Below are 20,329 nucleotides of genomic sequence, written 5' to 3' on the forward strand. Positions count from 1 at the left end.
TGAGGAACTTCGAATGTAATGTTCTTAAATTTAGTGAGAATGCTATGTTGGACATTGTGAGAAATAGAAAGTATTATAAGGAAAGCTCATATGGTATGCAATGCAGTATCGTAATTGTGGCAAAAGAAATAAAATCTATTTTGCCCCGAAATTCAGCATTTCAGCCAATCAGAAGCTTGAAACTATGCTTTGTAAAAATTTGTCAAAGATAATTCCATATTTGTGTGTGCTATCTTCATTTTGTCGGTAAGTTTTATTATATTTTCGTGTACGAGAATGGTGTTAACGTAAAACCAGTAAAGAAAGTCGGGCAGGGTCGACTTTATGATAACCTACACTACTTTGCTAATGTAGTAGAACTCCACATATCTACTAAAAGCTTTTATGGGAGAATTCAATCATACACCCTATGATTATAATTATAATTTAAAGTTCAAAATACTAAATATGCCTTGTATTGGCCATTTGGTGCACAATTAATTTGAAATCGTATAAAGATATATATCGGAGCTATATCCAAATCTGAACCGATCTCGATAAAATTTGGCAAAGATATTTCTGAGATGTATTTGATATAATTCCCTGAATATAGTTGTTACTGAGTACATATTACGGCTGTGGGTAACAAATATAACCGATCGGATGAACAATATATATGGGAGCTATAGCTATATCTGAACCGATCTTCACCAAATTTGAAATACTAGCCTCTAAACTCAATTCGGTCGTAAGTGCCAAATTCCATACCATTTGGGTAAATATTAAAAATTTGGTGCACAATAAAAGTAAATCGGACGAAGTTATATATGGAAGCCATATCCAAATCTGAATCGATCTCGATAAAATTTAGCAAATGTATTTCTGAGCTGTATTTGATATATTTCCCCAAAAGTTGTTGTTACAGAGTGCATAGTTTGGTTGTATGTGCAAAATTCAATACTATTCGGGTTGATATTACACGTTTGGTACACAATAAAAGGCAAATCGGACGAATATATGTATGGAAGCTATATCTAAATTTTTACCAATTATCTCCAATTTTAACAGGGTTCGTCCTTGGGCCAAACAAATGATTTTTGCAAAATTTCATCTGGATCGGGCAATAAATGCGAACTGTACTTTGTTTACAGAAATAAATGGACAGACGAATGGAGAGACAGACAGACGGAGGGACATGCATAAATCGAATCGACGGGTCTACCTCATTTCCTTTTGCTCTTACAAACAAATGCACAAAGACATAATACCTTGACCACCTTGTGGTGTAGGGTATGAAAATTGAAAATAGTAAAATATTCAATTTCAATTCGAATTTATTGAGTGTTTATATCCTACACCACAAGGTGGTCAGGGTATTATGTCTTTGTGCATTTGTTTGTAACAGGCAAAAGGAAACGAATCGCATAGAATCGCATTCTGAGTCGATTTATGCATGTCCGTCCGTCCGTCTGTCCATGTATTTTTGTAAACAAAGTACAGTTCGCATTTATTGCCCTATCCACATGAAATTTTGCACAAGTCATTTGTTTGGCCCAAGGACGAACCTTATTGAAATTGGAGATAATCGGTCAAAATTTTGATATAGCTCCCATATATATCTTCGTCCGATTTGCCTTTTATTGTGCGATTTGTAATATCAATCCGAATAGTATGGAATTTTGCAAGTACGATCAGATTTGACCTGAAAATAAGTATGCCAAATTTGATCGAAATCGGTTCAGATATAGCTATAGCTCCCATATATATTATTCATCCGATTTGCTATTTTTTTCCTCCGCAGCCGTAATATGCACCCTGTAACAACAATATTTGGGAAAATATATCAAATACAGCTCAGAAATACATTTGCTAAATTTTATCAAGATCGGTTCAGAATTGGATATAGCTCCCATATATAACTTCGTCCGATTTACCTTTGATTGTGCACCAAACGTCTACCATTTGCCCAAATTGGATGAAATTTGGCACATACGACCGAATTGAGTCTATAAGTTAGTATGTCAAATTTGGTGAAGATCGGTTCAGATATAGCTATAGCTCCCATATATACTGTTCATCCGATTTGTCGTATTTGTTACCCACAGCCGTAATATGCACTCCGTAACAACGATATTCAGGGAAATATATCAAGTACAGCTCAGAAATATCTTTGCCAAATTTTATCGAGATCGGTTCCGATTTGGATATAGCTCCCATATATATTTTTATCCGATTTCAAATTAATTGTGCACCAAAGGGGCAATACATGTCCGAATTTGAACGATACAAATGTTTCGGCATATTAAGTCCTTTGAACTTTAAATTATACTTATAATCATAGCGTGTACGATTGTGTATGATCTCTACTAAATTAGCAAAGTGGTGTAGGGTATCAAAAAGTCGGCCCCGCCCGACTTTAAGACTTTCTTTACTGGTTTTATCATGAAAATTGACAGTTTAGAAATGATGAAAGGAACGCAAAAACTACAATATTTTGCTTTAATGAATAAAGCGTATTTTCGGCACCTGGCTTTACTTTAATTAATTAGGTGGTATTTACTAAAACTAAGTGTGTGTAATAGTAAAATATAGTATTGTACTGCAGGTTCCGGAACACAACTAATATCATCAGATTTTGTTTCCAAATTCGGACGGGTTTGTTTGTTGCAAGGTGTATTTAACGAATATTAAATACACCTTGGTTTGTTGGAATAGTTTTTGTTTTTAAAGTCAAGGAAAAAAAAACATTTTCAATTGATAATTTCTATTTCCAAAATTTAACATTTCCTTTGCATATCTTTTCTATTTGATTTTGGTTCAATAATCCGTTTGAGGATTTGAATGGCTACGGGTAGATATGTACATATTCCAATAATCCTTTGAAACCAATTGTCTCCTGACAAATAATTACTCAATTTTTGACTGGAATTCTGTTTCTCTTTTGGATGAACACAATGGGATTGTGAAGAGGGTTGTATGAAACAACCAAAACAGCGGAACCAATTCAAGTCAACCTCTTGTAAATGGGGTTGGAAAAATATCTCTTTTGAAAAAAGACAATTTTCAGGTAAGTCAAATCGGTTCTAGTTTGATTCCTCTTGAGAAGGATCAAAATTCTTTGTTTTAGTGTTAGAATCGGATCGAAAGAAAATTTTGTCATTTTGCAATCAAAATTCTGCTTCATTTCAAAATGGAGACCTGCAGGTCGACTTCAACAATTTAAAAAATTTATTGATCCAGGATTGCACACGAGGTTTTCTTGCCAAAACAAACTTATAATATCGTTCCCTAAAAATAAAATTTTGCCAATACCAGGTTCATATGTATAGACCAATGCCTTCGGAATCTACTCCATAGAGGGTCAACACTTTGAATAATCATAACAGAAGTCAAAATATATCAACAAAATTTAACACTAACTGAGGATAAAAATCTGCCGTCAAAACCGACAGATACTTTTTAACTTGTTTCGAAGAAAAACTAACTCATAAGGCCTTCATTGTTTATCTATTTAGTTTTCAATATTTTATTTTAAAAGTTCCGTGAAGATGACAATTAATTTTCTACAATTCACAGCGTCTGCCAACTAACGACTTTTTTCCGAGAACAATCATTATACATTACAACAACTGAAACGAATCAACAACAATTTGTCAAATCCTTCCGAATCAATTGCAATACACAATACCAATGAACTTTTTTAATCCTTTACACTTTCCAAATTGTCATTGGGAGACAAAAAAATCATTGAGACCTTTTTGAGATGACAACAAAACAATGGTCTTCGTTCGAATTTCTATCTAATACACAAAGCCCCGAAGCAAGCGACCGACCGACCGACCGACCGCCCGACTGACGATGAATGTCAATGGGGCAAAAGAGTAAACAGCTTTGGTCTCTGTGGTATTGACATTTTTATGGCTGATGTCTTTGACATTTGCAAATTACTGTCTTTGGCATGGTTTGTCGGTTGACTGCGGCGCTGGCATTGGGGATGACTTTCCACGATTATTGGGTACCGCTCGTGTTAGATTTGTCTCTTGACCAAAATGTCATGGAGCGTTTAATTAAACAAATTGTCACACATACACACACAAATAAGACGAAACATAAATTATCAACTGAACATATTTTCCAACATTTTTCTTCGACGTCAGCTATTTTTAGTTATGTAGAAGTTGAGTAAAAATAGCGAAGATAAAAAATTGTTTCCCTGTTTTTTCCTTAAAAAGCACTTGGCACATCCTTGTATGTAGCATTTATGCAGGGTCACAATATAATTACGAAAATTTATCATCTTCAGAAGACAAAAACAAAAAGCAGCGGAGGAGGACGAAAACACAAGAGGATTAACAAAAGTCATTATATTAAATAGTTCATGGAAAGTGTTGAGGAAAAATGTGTTAGATGATGGATATGCCAGCAGTGTCTTCTTCTCGTAAGAAAAAAATGTAATTTTTCTGACAAATTTTAGAAAAAAAATGGATGACAAAATTGCATTTTCTGTTAAGGGTGAATAAGGTTCACAGAGTCTAAGGATAAAATCATACACAGGATACATTTTCCTGTAATCGAAAATTGAAGGATTTTTATAATTTTAAAATTCAATTTGAATGCAAATAGGATAAATTTTAAATTGGACTAATTATCTCATGCATTTTTCTGATTTTTCTTAACTTTTCTATATCACTTATAATTGATATTTATTTAAAATTATTTACTTATTGCTTATTTTTTAACAATCTTCTCAATTCATAGTTAGTAATTTCTAAAATTCATATCATATTTTCCACTACTTTAATTTATTGGTTACTGAACGCTATATTGAAGTCAGTAAGGAAATGATCAAAGTGTGGAAAGGCCGACTTTTTGATAACTTTTTCCCTCTGTTTATGTAAAAATAGAATAATCTATCTGAAGCGATTCTGATAACATTTTATAGAGTCAAATCTAGGGTTTAAGTAATGTCTCGTACCAAATATCTGTGGTATTAGAAGCATATTACGGCTGTTAGGTAGGTAGGAAGGCATATCAGAATCAATCTTCATCAAATTCGACATGTTTACTTTTAATTGCAGTCGGAATCATGGATTAAACTGGTACTCATTTGGGCGTATGTTACGCATTTAGTGCACGTTATATGGGCGCTGTACCAAAATATTTTTTATACCCTATTCCACATAGTGGTGCGGCTAAGATTATGTCTTTGCGCATTTGTTTTTGAGCATCTTCATAAAAACACTTTCTGAGTCAATTTATGCATGTCAGACGCACAGAGGGCGTCCATATTTTTGGAAAAATGCAGGTGGCATTTATTATCCGATTGAGATGAAATTTTGCAAGCACGGAAGAACCCTATTGAAGTTGGTGATAATCGGATCAGATTTAGATACACCTATATCTATATCTTCAAACGATTTCGGATTAATTGTGCACCAAATTGCCAATATAAGTCCAAATAACCTTATTTCGGTACATTTCACCGAACTCAGTCTATTAGCAAGTTAATCAAATTTGGAGAAAATCGGTTCAGATATAGCTATAGCTCCCATATATATGTTTCATCCGATTTAAGGTTTAAAGTCCCTCACAGGCGTAATATGAACTTCAGAAGAATGATATTTGGTACCGGACATCAGATACTGCTCGAAAATACATCTGTAAAATTTTATCGAGATCGGTTCAAATTTGGATATAGCTCCCATATATATGTTTTGTCCGATTTGGTGTTTAGGTCCCTTAAGTTCATAATATGCATTCGACAACAATATTTGTGTACCAGATATCTTATAAAGCTCGGAAATTACTTTGCCAAATTTTGTCGAGAACGGCTAAGAATTGGATATGTCTTGGATATATCCTTATTCCGAATTCAGGTTTATAGTGCAAATAATGGCTAATATCAGTCCAAATGGAGTGAATTTCGGGACGTACTTTTCCATGAAGAGTCAATATCCCTACCCAACAAGGGAAAACTGATTATATCGTCCGAAAAAATCTAGTACAATAATGAAAGATCAAAAGTCGGGTGGGCCGTCTATACGATACCCTACACCATTATGCATATTAAGAAGAGCTACCCATAACAAAAAACGGAATTTTTGTGAATACCAACAACAAATTTTTTGAGTTCATATTATGGCCTTACAGCAATATAATTTGGAATCAAAGGAAACTAATGAGATCTACAGGGTGAGATAAAAAACCTTTTATTGAATGAAAGCAAAAAATGTCGGAAATTGCATCATATTTTAGAATAAGTTTAGATTTGTTCGTATTGGTTATCTTTGGCACGAATTATGGCCTTCAAACAGCCAATAAAACTGTCAACGCTGCTCGAATGTTTCTCTGCGGTATTTTGGCTCAATTCCGGCGAAGCGCTTGCTTGAGGTGATCGACACTTTGGTATTTTTGGTGCCAAACTTGCTTTCCAAAATACTCCAGACATAATAGTCCAACGGATTGGTATCCGGAGATTTTGGTGGCCATTGCGCGCTAGAAATGAAGCGATTAACCTAATTTTTAAACTATTCTTGGATGGAGCGTGCTGAGTGCGATGGGGGAGTCCTGTTTGAATGTCCAACGTCTGCGGCAAAAATGTTTGCGTGCCCAAGGTTTTAATACACAGTATTCGGCATTTATGCTGATGCCACGGTCGATTAATGTGAGCGGAGAGCGACCATAGGCTGTTATGGCGGCCCACACCATCACCATGGCCGCAGCTTGTGCGCCGAAGGTGCACATCTTCAGCTCACCTTTTTGGCAAGTAAGTACGGTCGAAATTCGGCAGTTCACCACTTTCGGTCAAACGAAGCAACTCTTTAGCTCTTTTGAGTCTATTTTCTTTCCGTTGCGGTATAAGTTTTTGCATTTTTTGGAATTTAAACGGCTTAATCCCGAGCTCATTTCTCAATATTTGCCGAATGGAACATTGTGGTATGATCAACTCACGAGCCATTCATGTCGTTTCTTTACTTCTCGAATCATCTCTGCTGATGTTGCTGTTTTCTTCCAAAATGCTTCTCTCACCAAAATGCTTCTGTACGCTTGTAAACACTATAATGAGCTTTCACTTGGATAATTTTAACGCTGGATAAAGCTTGGATATATCCTTATTACGATTTCAGGTTTATAGTGCAAATAATGGCTAATATCAGTCCAAATGGAGTGAACTTCGGGACGTACTTTTCCATTTTGTGCAACTCTGGTCCGATATATATTTTTTTTCTCTCGCTATCTATTGCGAGTTTCAAATACCAAAAACCATCGAAATACGGAATACGGAATACAAGTAGATACATATATATAGGGCCATGGGAAAACATAACAAATTTTAAACAATTGAAAATGTGATATAAATCTTCAAAGCACATAATATCGGGAGGTACTGTTCTATGAGAACTCCAATACCAAGTATGTTAGTATGCCAAATTGCAGAATTGCTCATATAAGATTTAAAAGGAAAAAAATTATTGTAATGTTTCGAAATCTAAACGAAAATTGAAAGAAGTGAAACTCAGTCAGCTCCGTATTTTGGTTATTTTGAAATTTGTGTTTACAAAAATTGTAGAAAAGGATATAGACAACATTTGATCTCAACAGGACGACGTTACGTGCCAAACAGTTTAAGCTACACTCGCTGCCGATTTGACACCGTTGGACTATTTTTGCTGGGATGCCGTCAATGATAAATGTTACGCCGACAAGCCAGAGACAATTTACGCTTGAAAGATCAATATTCGTAATGTCATGGGTGAAATACAGTTGCATACAATCGATAATGAGCTTAAAAATTTGACCTAATTAATTTTAGCAGAAATTATTTTCCAATATTACCTGGAAGGATTTTGCTTTCAAATAAAAAGAGGATTTTGATTTGATTAAGTATATAACCTAAAGGTCTTCCAAAGAGTAGTTGGAGTCGGTGTGCGATACATAAATTCTAAAGAATTATACAATTATAAATACATAAAATTCTTTACTAAACTTAAAAAAAAAAACGGTATTAAGATATTACGATTGTTCACAACAGAAACCATTTTCCCACCCTGCAGTACATATCCTAAATACTTGTATATGTATGTGAAGTTGTGTATATTGTAATTTAATTCTCATAAAATTTAACTTCAAAAGTCCCCAGTAACTATTTGAATCGAATAATTGGGAAATTAAGCGTAAGGAGATATTAGTCTTTACATTAGGTGTGTTCGAAAATACTGAGTAATTTGTGCTGTTAGAGTTTCCTCTCACACGTATAATTTTTGCAAAAATCTATCTAACAATAATAATATAATAGTAAAATGTAACCGTTACAATTTTAAAATGGAGTCAAAATTATTGTTTATACCATACAACACTATGTGTTGGGGGTATTATAAGTTTGATTGGGCCAAAAATTATGTAACACCTCGAAATATTGGTTTCCCACATAGGAAAGAATATATGGATCTACCTATCTCGCCGAGCTGTGTCGATCTAGCTATGTATGTTCGTCCGTCTGTCCATATTAATTTGTAATCACTCTATGGCCTGATCTTCACGAAATTTAGGAGTAATATCTGCGCAGTGCTCTATAACATAATTTCCAAAGCGAAATCTTCCAAAATGAATTCGGACATAAGGGGGCTTCTAACTTATTGTATCACATTGCCGGCCTCGCACGACTATAGCCTTTGCTTACTTGTTTTAAAATGAAATAATGTAACTGAAACAATTGAAATATTGCTTGAGTTACCGTACATTCCTATTAAATTGCCTGTAGGAATCTGTAAAAATGTTGTAAAAGAAAATAATATTTGCAATAATCCGCTGCTAGGCAAACGCAAATGTATTGTATAGAAATATGTTAAGCTAATATAGCTATGATTTTATGGAAAGAAAACAACATATAATAAAACGGAAAGTAGTGGAATGAGAAAAAATCGTGGTGGAGAAATTATTTTTCTTTCCAGAATAGCTACTACATTAAACCCTAATGTTTAGTTTTTCAATTCGTAAACAACTAAAATATACAATTAGATAAAGATTTAAGAGTTCAATGAGAACAAATGTTGTGACTTCTTGGAAAGAAACGGGAAATTTATTACACATTTTTGCAAATATGTTGTATAGTTTTCATGCATTCGTATTTAAATCTTAACATTATAAGAACACGAATACTCTAATGAGTTATTCCTTTTCTGCTAACATATGGCGTATAAGCAACATGAAGGAATTTGTAAGAAGTTGTGTTCGTCATACGACATCAAACACAATTGGGTGACAGAACTAAAAACATTCGCTTTTAGACCTTCAATCATATAGCTGAAGAGGGTATATATAACTTTTGACGGAATTACCAGATTTGATTCTAACTTTACATCGCTGCTATTGTTGGAAGCATTTGATTATGTTAATACCTGTCTTTTCAAAATATTCATATCAGATTTGGGGTTGGTACTAGAAACAATCCTAAAATATTCAGTTTTTTGAATGCTTTTAATTCTAATAAAATTCAAAATAATTCACGGATTTTCATTAAACATTACACATTATAATATTTGTATTAACACCAGATCGAGAGGTGAGGTTTGATGTTCCCATCTACGAAGAGCCAATATCCCTACCCCAATATGATAATATCGTCCGAAAGTCGGTGGGCCGACTATATGATACTCTACACCATTATGCATACTTAGTAGAGCTATCCGTAACAAATAAACGATTATATTGGGAATTAATGTGAAGTATTGGGAACTTTTGTGAATACCCACAATAAACCTTTACAGCAATATAATTTGGAATCAGAGGGAATTATAGAGATATGCACGGTGAGATAAGAAAAAACTGCAACAAAGTCAAACGCCATAATTTTTACATTTTTTAAATTTTATTGAATGAAAGCAAAAAATATCAGAAATAGCATAAAATTTTAGAATAAGTTTAGATTTGTTTAAATTGGTCACCTTTGGCACGGATTATGACCTTCAAACGGCCAATAAAACCGTCACACGCTGTCCGAATGTTGTTCTGCGGTATTTTGACCCATTCCCGGCGAAGTGCTTGCTTGAGGTGATCGACACTTTGGTATTTTTTTGGTGACAACCTTGCTTTCCAAAATACTCAAGACACAATAGTCCAACGAATTGGTATCCGGAAATTTTGGTGGCCATTGTGTGAAATGAAGCGATGAACCTCATTTTGTAACCATTCTTGGGTAGAGCGTACTGAGTGCGATGGTGCTGAGTCCTGTTGGAATGTCCAAGCTCTGCGGCTAAAATGTTTGCGTGCCCAAGGCTTTAATACACCCTCCAGAATATTTTCGCCATAATATTCGGCATTTATTCTGATGTCACGGCGGAGAGCGACCATCGGTTATTATGGCGGCCCACATTATCACCATGACCGGCACTTGAATTCTTGTTGCCAACCGAAGGTTCACATTTCCACATGTGACGAATGGAATATTGCGATATGTTCAGCTCATAAGCCATTTATCGGCCACTGCGACGTGGGCTTCGATCAAGTCGCTTCTTTACTTTTCGAACCATTTCTGCTGATGTTGCTGTTTTCTTCCGTCCACTTCCTTGACGTCGGGCTACGCTACCAGTATCAGGGAAACGAGCGATGGTATGAGACACAAAAGATTTATTCACATTTAAATGCTGGGGTGCTCTAACGATAGCCACTTGTGGTTTTCCAGACAAATATAGAGAAATCACACTATCAAGCTTGAATTCCATAACTTATAACAAATAACTTTTTTTTGGAAAATTATCACCAAAATGCTTTTGTGGAATAATTTTACCCTGTATTTTGGAGTGCATATTGAGAATCTGAGGGACTTAAACACCAAATCGGATTAAAAATACATATGGGAGCTACAACTATGTATTAACTATGATTATGTAGTCCATTTGGGCTGATATTAACTATTTGCTGCATAAAAAACCTGAAATCAGAAAAATATATGTGGGATGTACATCCAAATCTGAACCGATCTCAATAAAATTTGGTAGAGGTATTTCTAAGATATATTTGATGTCTTTTCCCGAATAAATTTGTGGAGTATATATTTTGGCTTTGGGGTCTTAAAAATCGAATCTAATAAACATATGTACAAATTTTACGAAATTTTACATAATTTCTTTAAAGCTCAATTCGGTTGCACGTGCCAAATTCCCTCCTATTTGACTTTTCATACCCTAAAGTGTGACGTTTTGAAATTCCCGCATCATGCAGTGAGCACAAGCTAAATTTCAACATCCTAGCTCAAATCGATTCCTCGAATACTATGCTCAACTGTTTGTGTCTATTGAGTAAGACTTTCGAAAAATCATACTTAGTTTCTAGATTTCAAAATTATAACTCTTACTGAGAGTTTCCAATGTCCCTACCTTTTCTTATCCTTCGTTCTTAATTTTCTATATTTCTTATTTTCTTACAGATCTCTCTATGATAATGATGTGCCTTTTTGCACCTCCTAGCATATTTTATACCATTAACTGTGGAATATTCAAAATTACTTCACGCCTTGAAGCGTTTCCCTTTTGACTATTTTGTTCCTCAGTATCAGTATAGATAATTCACACTCTAACTAATTGCTCATTAATAATCATGCTGTGAAATTTCCACCACAATATAATATCTCCTTACACTTTTGGCACACTTAAAGAAGGAGTTTTAAGAAATCCTGCCTTAGGGTGACTCTCAAACAAAATTTAAAAGTTCTACTTGATAAAAATTTACTCAAATGTGTATTATGTCTGCAGGACTTTTGGTATTGAAAATGGACCATGTAGGTCGACGTCTTCGTATAGCCCCCATATAACGGTACCTCCCGATATGAGGTATTTTGATGATTTTAGCGACATTATTTACCGGAATAGTTTAAAAATTGGTATCTGTAGTTTGTAATTGATACTACAGTCTACGACGTAAAATGGGCTATGTAGGTCTACGTCTTCGCATAGCCCCCATATAACGGTACCTCCCGGTATTCGGTATTTTGATAATTTTAGCGACATTATTTACCGGAATTGTTTCAAAGTTGGTATTTGAAGTTCGTAATGTATACTACAGCCTATGCCTGAAAATTGTTGATTTTAGCTACATTAAAAACGGATTTTTTCAAGTTTTACATTTGAATATTGCAATAACGGTTTATTAACGTTTTTTTTTTTTTTTTTTTTGAAAATTGCCAAATTTGTACCAAATGGTGGAGGGTATTCAAAGTTCGGCCCGGTCGAACATACAGATATTTTACTTATTTTCGAATGAGTTTTATGGCTGTAGAGCAGCTACAATTTGAAACCGAAAGGAACTAATATATGGGAGGTATATCCTATTCTGAATCGAATTTCAGTAAATTTTTTCCTTAATACGTCCATAATGGGCTATTTTTTGTACACAATAAATGTGAAATTGGATGAAATATATATGAGAGCCAAATCCAAGTCTGTTCTTTAAAATATAGCACAGGTATTTGTTACTGTACCTGATAACTGCGCCAAATATAGTTATTATAGAGTGCATTCTACTTAAATACAAAATCGGATGACACATATATATGGAACCTATATTTATATCTACCTATATTTATATTTTTCACCAAATTTGAACACTTCCTTTCACGCTGAATTCGGTCGTTTGTGTCAAACCCCATTTAATACGCGCTTATACATATATTTATATATATGGATCACAATAAACTTAGAATCGTATCATGACATATTTGGGAGCTATATCCAAATCATTATCGATCTCAATATAATTTGGTATTTTTAAACTGTATTTGATATATTTTCCCAAATATCGTTGGTATTGAGTTCATATTACGGCTGTGAAGGAAAAAAAACAAATCGAATGAACAATATATATGGGGTTATAACTGTATCTGAACTAATTTTCACTAAATTTGGCAAGCTCGCATATGCCAAATTCCATCGTATTTGGGCGAATATTACACATTTGGTGCACAATAAAATACAACTTGGACGAAGATGTATATAGCAACTATATCTATATATATATCGTCCTTGGACCAAACAAAGGGTTTGTGCAAAATTTTATTTAGATCGGATAATAAATGCGACCTGTACTTTATTTACAAAAATATGTGGTCAGATGGACGGACTTTGACCACAGTGTGATATTTCAACCTATGACAGAAAACTGTCCACGTCTTCGTATACCTCATACATAACGGTACCTCCCTTATTTCAATATTGTGATGATATTAGCGACATAATTCAACGGAATTGCTTTAAATTTTATGTTTGAAAGTTCTAATGGGTACTACAGCCACTGATAAAAATGGCATATGATGTAGGTCCTCGTATTCTTATAGCCCTCATACAACGGTTTTCATTTAAATAATATTTTTCCACGAAATTTTCTTAACATTTTACAATTTCCTTCCAAATGGTGGAGCCGTGCTTAGCTGCTTTTTAATTTGTACTCATTACATTATTTCAGCATAGTTCCCAAGCAGTTTATCAATAGACAGACATATGTATGTAAGAAGATGAAAATTGATTGCGAAAAGGAATAAAAATTGATTTCATGACATCCTTTGCATGACGTTGCTATGTCACTAACATTTCTGAAAAAATGCTCGTTCATTAATTTTTGCTCTTTTAATAGAACAAATTAAATTCAGTGGAATCTATATCTGCGTTAAATTAATTATTTCCCACAGCCGCTATTAAAAGAACCACAAAAACTCTTACCAGAATCGTATCCAATGTTGGCGTTCTTGATGTGTAAAGCATGAAGTTCGCGTTCCTAATGAGTTGTATATTAAAATTCTTGAGAAAAGAAAATAAACACCCTCCTCATTTACATGGAGATATACATTTCAATTTATTTGCATAATAGATTTACTAGACGATTTAAGTATATTTTGATTAATAATAAAGCCATTTGTAATTTTTGTTTTGTTTCCCATAATCGCGAATACGACGAAGAAGGTGTAGGTATCGTTGATGGATTAATAGTATTCATGTACGTATTATTGAGTAAATATTTTCGTTAAAATCATTTTATAATTCATGTTTCATGTGCCTCTATTTTGACTAAAGCAATAGTTGAACACATGCACATACGCAATTAATTATTCGATGTGAAGATTTCGTTCAAGGACAGTGTGGATGAATATATTCTTAGAGAGCGACAAAATAAATATCTTCACTGTAGTCTGTAAAAAGGCGAACTGGGACTACCGTCTATTTAATATGGACTTTGAGTAAAAACAACAACAAAATTATGTGTTTTTATATCCTCCACCATACTATGGAGAATATATACACATTGTTATTCCGTTTGTAACTCCTCGAAAAGCTCACGTTAGAATCCACAAAAATATATATTCTTGGTTAAATTTCTAAGTCGATTTAGCGATGTCTGCTTGTCGGTGTAGGTATCGCCTGTCTGTTGTAACTACGCTATCTTTTGAACACATTTAAATGAAAGGATAAACTTTTGCACACACATGTATTTTGTTTGTAGGCAGGTTAAGTTCGTAAATTGGCCATGTTTTCGTATAGCTCCCTTATAACTGTGCCTTCCGATATTAGGTATTTTTTAAGATAATTGCTTAAACCCTCGTTATTTACAGGTACTAGATACTGTGTCGTAGCTTTGTCTATGTTCGGGTTTTCTTACAGACCTCATAAAATATTGCCTTTCGATATTCGTATTTTATGAATTTAAACACATTTTAAAAAGGAATTGTTTAAAATTCGGTTCATAGACTTCATAACGGTTTCTACTTCTGTGCCTTTCGATATTCGGTATTTTGACGATTTAGATCACATTTTCATAAAGGATTGTTTAAAATTTGGTGCTTAGAGTTTGTAACAGGTTCTACTTGCTGTAGCAGAACATTATCTATATAGGTCCACGTTTTCTTAAAGCCCCCATATAACGGTACTTTCCGATATACAGTAGTTGGACGATTTAAGCCAGATTTTCTAACGGAATGGTTTGAAATTCGGTACTTAGAGTTTGCAACGGATTCCACCTCTTGTAGCAGAACATTGTCTTTATAGGTTCATATTTTGCTATAGCCCCCATGTTTCGATATTCTTATGACTATAGCTGAATTTTTAGGGGAATTGTTCATAATTCGGTATGTAATAACAGGTTCTGTCTTCTGGTATCATCGACTTAACTGTATTTTTAGGACTTTTTCTCCACCGATATTACTGGCAATAATGGAAATGGGCTCAATATTCAATCCCGATACATTTATTTTTAAAGGTTTTGGAGACGTTTCTATAGCCTTCACCTTGAAGAGGCGGGTATTAAGAGGCGGGTATTAACTTTGTCATTCCGTTTGTAACGTTCATAAATATTCGTCGTAGACCCCATAAAGTATATATTTATGATCAGCATGAAATTAAAAATCGATTTGGCGATGTCCGACTCTATGCCTGTCTGTTTAAGTCACGATACAGCCCACATTATTTGACTTAGAGCTGCAAACACTTTGTATTTTGTCTATGATGGTTGGTATTGAAAATGAGATATATCGGTCTACGTTTTTGTATAGTCCCCATATAATGGTATCTTCCGATATTCGGTGTCTTGATTTTTCCACGGATTTGTCCAATAATTTGTATTTGTAGTTCGTAGTGGGTTCTAGTTCCTGTGGCGGAAAAGTCCATGTTTTCACCGATATTCGGTAATTTTATAATCCTAGACACATTTACCCACGAAATTGTTTCAAATTTGGTATATAAAAAGATTTGGTAGGTGCCAATCCTTGAAATATAAAGTTGTCTATAGAGGTTCCCGTTTTGGTATGTTTGTCTGTGATTTTAGTGACATTATTTACCGGAATTATTTCATATTTCGTATTTGAAATTCGTAATGGGTGTCACAGCCTATGACAAAAATTTCACAGGAATTGTTTCAAATTTGGTATTTAAAGTTCATAACAGGTACTACAGCCTTTGACAAAAAAAAAATCGTAAGCAGGTCCACGTCTTCGTATAGTCTCTACATAACAGTTTTCATTTAAGTGGTAGTTTCCGGAAGTTTTTTTTTTTTTTTTGGAAATTTTAAGTTCTCTCCAAATGGTGGATAGAAAGAAATGGGACCTTTTTTTCAAATTGATTATGGAATCCAGCAAAAATTATGTAATTCCCAATTTAAAGAACAAACATATTCGACTGAAATTTAAGGAATTGTCATTTGCTCTAATTAGTGATCCATGCACCTCGTGTGAACTGACCAGTTCTACATTCTTTCACTCAAAGAGTTATATTTATTTGCTTTCATAAATATGTGTATCACATCTTGTGAACATTTCGCAAACAAATAGTTCTTCATTCACATTTCAATGTAAATAACTATAAATTATTTTTATTGAAACATGCATATATGTTTGTGCCATTATAAATGTTGATAAATATGGATTTGTCGATTTTTGAAATATAAACATTTTGATAGATATATGACTTTCACATTTGTGTTTGCTTAACACTCAAAGATGCTATTTCAAATAATTGCTGCCAATGTCCGTGAATAGAGAATCAATAAATACTTTTCATCTGATATTATTTGCAAAGTATATAATAGTTTTAGCACCAAATTAACTCTTTGAATCACAAAATTCAAAATTAGAAATATTGTTACATAAATATTCAAAATACAAACTATAATACAGCAAATTGAATGCGGATTTTAATTAAATCGATTGTGTATTTTATTTATTTGAGTTAGTTGATTATTAAAAATTCATGTATTTTGGTTCTCAATTATTTTTTTAAGAAAAATACGCATTTCCAATAAATATAAAAATGCCAATGATATGTATAGTTTTATGTGATTACTAGCTGGCCCGGTCCGCGTTGCCGGCCCGTAGTTTTTGTCTATTATGCATATTTGCCAAAGCATAATTATTCACAGATATGACTGTTATAAGTGTTCAAGTACTGGTCGATTAATTTTTAGTCAAATGAGCAGTAATTTTGGAAGTTGAAATTTTTGTGTAAGATTTTCATCCCCCAAATACACATTTTTAGCCAAATCCTTTGAAATATGGTAAAATCAAGAGGTACCTTTATATGGGCACTACTCCGAAACATCGACCTACATTGAAAACTTTATTTTACCCCTTATAATCAAAGATGACAAATAGAGGCCAAATCAAAAATATAGCAGAACAACATTCAATAAATATTCGGTCCCGTGCTACTTTCTTATATTTGTAATTTGTTCATGTTTTCACAATTTATTTTATATAGATGTACATCCCAAATCTACGTTCCCAACCAATATTCTCTTGGGGGTTACAAATTCAATAGAATACAAAATTTTCTTTTCTGACCACATATTAGATGTAAAAGTGGACTTGGGGATACTCCTAAGTGGGGACTTTACTTAAATAAATCCCTATGAGGCAATTATCTGTATGATGGTTCCTTACAATTTTTTAACCAAATCAATTGATGAATGTGGTCAAGACCAATATGGACGCTACTCCGAACATTTTAAATTTTATGCGAAGAGGTTATTTACCCTCTTAGAAACAAAGATGCCAAATAAGGGCAAAAAACAGAAGAAATTGGCGAAGATCCCAAAAATAGCTTAAATCATACGATGTTTATATATGATCGACATCATGACCTGCAAAAGGGATTTAAGGCATCTTGAATGTTCGGGAAGAATTTCTGGAAGGATAGAAATCCTTTTCTTACTAAAAGTTCCATTCGCTCTACTATTTTGCACCCTTTTTATTTGGTATTTTACTCCCAAAAATTTTGCACTTTGAGCTTCCATTGGACGGATTATTCTCACATGAAGATGTAGGTCCACGCTTTGAAATGAGCCCCATTAGTATTTTTCGGTCATTTTTGTTTGTTTAATTGTGTGCCCATTTTCCAGCTGAAGCACGATGTAGGCCCTGGAGTTGAAATTTAGATGTCAGTTAACATCCTATTTCGCACTTATTTAATTTTTTTGGTGAAAAATTGTATATAGTGAAAAAATTATTTTTTATTTTGTTCACAAAAAATCCACTGATATTGAATGATAATACAAATTAAAAACAGCAAAAACAAATTTTTTACAGCAAATGTTTAAAGATACTTACAAAGTTTGTCAATAGAATGTACTATTATTTTAAAATTCGATTCCATTGAAATTTTTTTTTCGATTTTTTCCCCGAATAAATGTATGTTGTGTTAGTTACTACGCTTATAACTTAAGAACCGCTGGACAGATTTTAACGATTCAAACAAATTCGGAATTGTCTCTTTTCCGAAAAGGATATTATCCAAAAAAATCGCGTAAAAATGTGATATATTAACATTTTCATTTTGACTTTTCAAATGTACAATAGTAATGTTTTATTTTGCACGATTTTGTTTCCATTTTGACTTACTTTTTTCTAATGTACATTTATAGTGTTTTTTTATATTTTATTTTTGAATTCGAATATTTATACCAATTTATTTAATTGACTTGATTTCTTGAGAACTGAAATTTATGGCGGGTTATATGGAAGTGTAGTAGCGAATTATGTGGTGGCGAAACGGAATAGATGATATCGAAATAATTTAACGCGGTCACACCAAAGTTAAAAGATAATTACTTTTTCTAAATCGCTGAAAAATCATGAAAAAGAGATCTCAATGCAAAAATCAAAAAAACATTTTCAATGGAATCGAATTTTAAAGTAATAGTACATTCTATTGACAAACTTTGTAAGGAAGGATCTTAAAACATTTGCTGTAAAAAATCAGCGAAAAAGTTGAAGACTTTTTCAATTTGTTATTCTTTTTTTTGTCAATTTTTTTTTTGTGAACAAAATAAAGAATAATTTTTCACTAAAAAAATTGAATAAGTGCGAAATAGGATGTTAACTGACATCTACCTTTCAACTCCAGGGCCTACATCGTGGGTTAGCTGGAAGATGCGAACACGTTTAACACAAACAAAAATTACCGAAAAAGCTTAATGGGGCTCATTTCAAAGCGTGACAATGATCCGTCCAATGAGAGCTCAAAATGCAAAATTCTTTGGGAGAATAATAAGTAATATACCAATATTGAAATAAAAGGTGCAAAATAGTAGAGCGAATGGGACTTTTAGTAAGAAAAGGTTTTATATCCTTCCAGAAATTCTTCCCAAACATTCAAAATACCTAAAATCTCTTTTGCAGGTCTTTATATCGATCATAACTCATGGATAAGGGAACAACCCGATTTCATATTTATATAACCATCTATGATTTAAGTTATTTTTGGGGTCTTGGCCGGCCACTTTTTTCATTTTTTGGCCCTTATTTGACATTTTTGTTTCTAAGGGGGTAGATAACCTCTTCGCATAAAATTTGAAATTTTCAGAGTAGGGCATATATTGGTGTTGACCACATTAATCAATTGATTTGGCTAAAAAATTTTATTTATTCCACCCTGGGGTAGGGAACCATCATACAGATAATTGCCACATAGAAATTTATTTAAGTAAAGTCCCCACATTGGAGTATCCCCAAGTCCACTTTCACATCTAATGTGTGGTCAGAAAAGAAAATTTTGTATTCTATTGAATTTTTAACCCCCAAGAGAATATTGGTTGGGAACGTAGATTTGGGATGTGCATCCATATGAAATAAATTGTGGAAACATGAACAAATTACAAATATAAGAAAGTAGCACGGGACCGAATATTTGTTTAATCATCATTGAATTATCCTATGATGAAAATATGGAATTTAAGGGGTCTCCAACTTACAATTTAAATGGCAAATAAAATTAATTCCCATCTTATCATTCTGCCCTCAATTATGAGGTGGATAAAACTATTTTTACTTATTTAAATCACGCGAAATGCTATGACATGCTATATTGTTCTGCTATATTTTTGATTTGGCCTCTATTTGTCATCTTGGATTATAAGGGGTAGAAGAAAGTTTTCAATGTAGGTCGATGTTTCGGAGTAGTGCCCATATAAAGAAGGTACCTCCTAATTTAACCACATTTCAAAGAATTTGGCTAATAATGCATATTAGGGGGGTGAAAATCTTACACTAAAATTTCAACATATCTACAAATTTTAGAATTTTTATCCATGTTATAATACCCTCTCAAGTCCACCTTTTGGCGGACAAACAGACTGACATGGTTAGGGGGACTTATGAGGACTCTAATGCACAATCTAAGTTGCTAATGGGTTTAAAAAAGTAATTAACTTTGGCTATTCTTAAATCATTCAGCCCTCAATTATGTAGTATACAAAATACAGCAAATTCCAAATTACTGCTCATTTGACTGGAAGATTTTGCTACGATTTTTACCATATTAAAAATTAATTTGATTCCTTATATGGCGATAAGATTGATATATACTTTTTAATAGATTTG

The 20,329-nt window shown here is 33.4% G+C and overlaps 1 protein-coding gene across 3 annotated transcripts in view; it reads left to right on the forward strand.

Annotated features, from left to right (window-relative positions):
• Nucleotides 1–20,329, forward strand: part of LOC101893689 (RYamide receptor) — a 449,765-nt gene that overhangs the window by 70,567 nt on the left and 358,869 nt on the right. The window contains exons 1-2 of one of the 3 annotated variants that reach the window (XM_005180108.4): nucleotides 2,723–2,838; nucleotides 2,948–3,046. The exons of 1 other annotated variant lie outside the window; for it this stretch is intronic. The gene's annotated coding sequence lies outside the window, so the exon portion shown is untranslated. Of the gene's footprint in view, nucleotides 1–2,722; nucleotides 3,047–20,329 lie in introns of those variants that run through there. One more of the 3 variants, XM_020035596.2, reaches the window with a different exon arrangement.

Source organism: Musca domestica, unplaced genomic scaffold, assembly GCF_030504385.1.
Source record: "Musca domestica strain aabys unplaced genomic scaffold, Musca_domestica.polishedcontigs.V.1.1 4, whole genome shotgun sequence".
Classification (NCBI taxonomy): domain Eukaryota; kingdom Metazoa; phylum Arthropoda; class Insecta; order Diptera; family Muscidae; genus Musca; species Musca domestica.